Source organism: Olea europaea, chromosome 21 (genome assembly GCF_002742605.1).
Source record: "Olea europaea var. sylvestris chromosome 21, O_europaea_v1, whole genome shotgun sequence".
Lineage (NCBI taxonomy): Eukaryota > Viridiplantae > Streptophyta > Magnoliopsida > Lamiales > Oleaceae > Olea > Olea europaea.
This window is the reverse complement of record NC_036257.1, coordinates 507,172-507,619: the sequence shown is the minus strand read 5'-3', so window position 1 is coordinate 507,619 and position 448 is coordinate 507,172.

Genomic DNA, 448 nt, shown 5'->3' with positions numbered 1-448 from the left:
AGCCTCAATCTCATTTCGTAGGTCACATTTGTTCATCAAAGTAGTAGAAATACCTTGTGCTACAAGGAGGGCAAGGAGGTTTGTTTCGTAACTATTTTATTAGCCGTCCATGGGAATCATTGAACATTAAACAAATGTCAAGAAGATGAACTAGGAGTGTTACGCGCTTGGTCGGGATCACGTCACTCGAACAATTTTACCTTAACTTCAGAGTTTGAAATTTTCTAAAATAATAATTTAATTAACTACTCTTTTGATGGAAAACGTAAATATTAAGTTTAAAAATTTCCCAAAGAATTATTTTTTTTTTCAACGTGAAGTTTACTATATATGTGTATATAACCTACCAATGAATTTTTCATGAAAAATCTAATTTTAGATAATAACCTAATATTAACATAATTCCACAAGCATTTATAAAAGAAGGAAAGAGTCAAGCAAATCCATG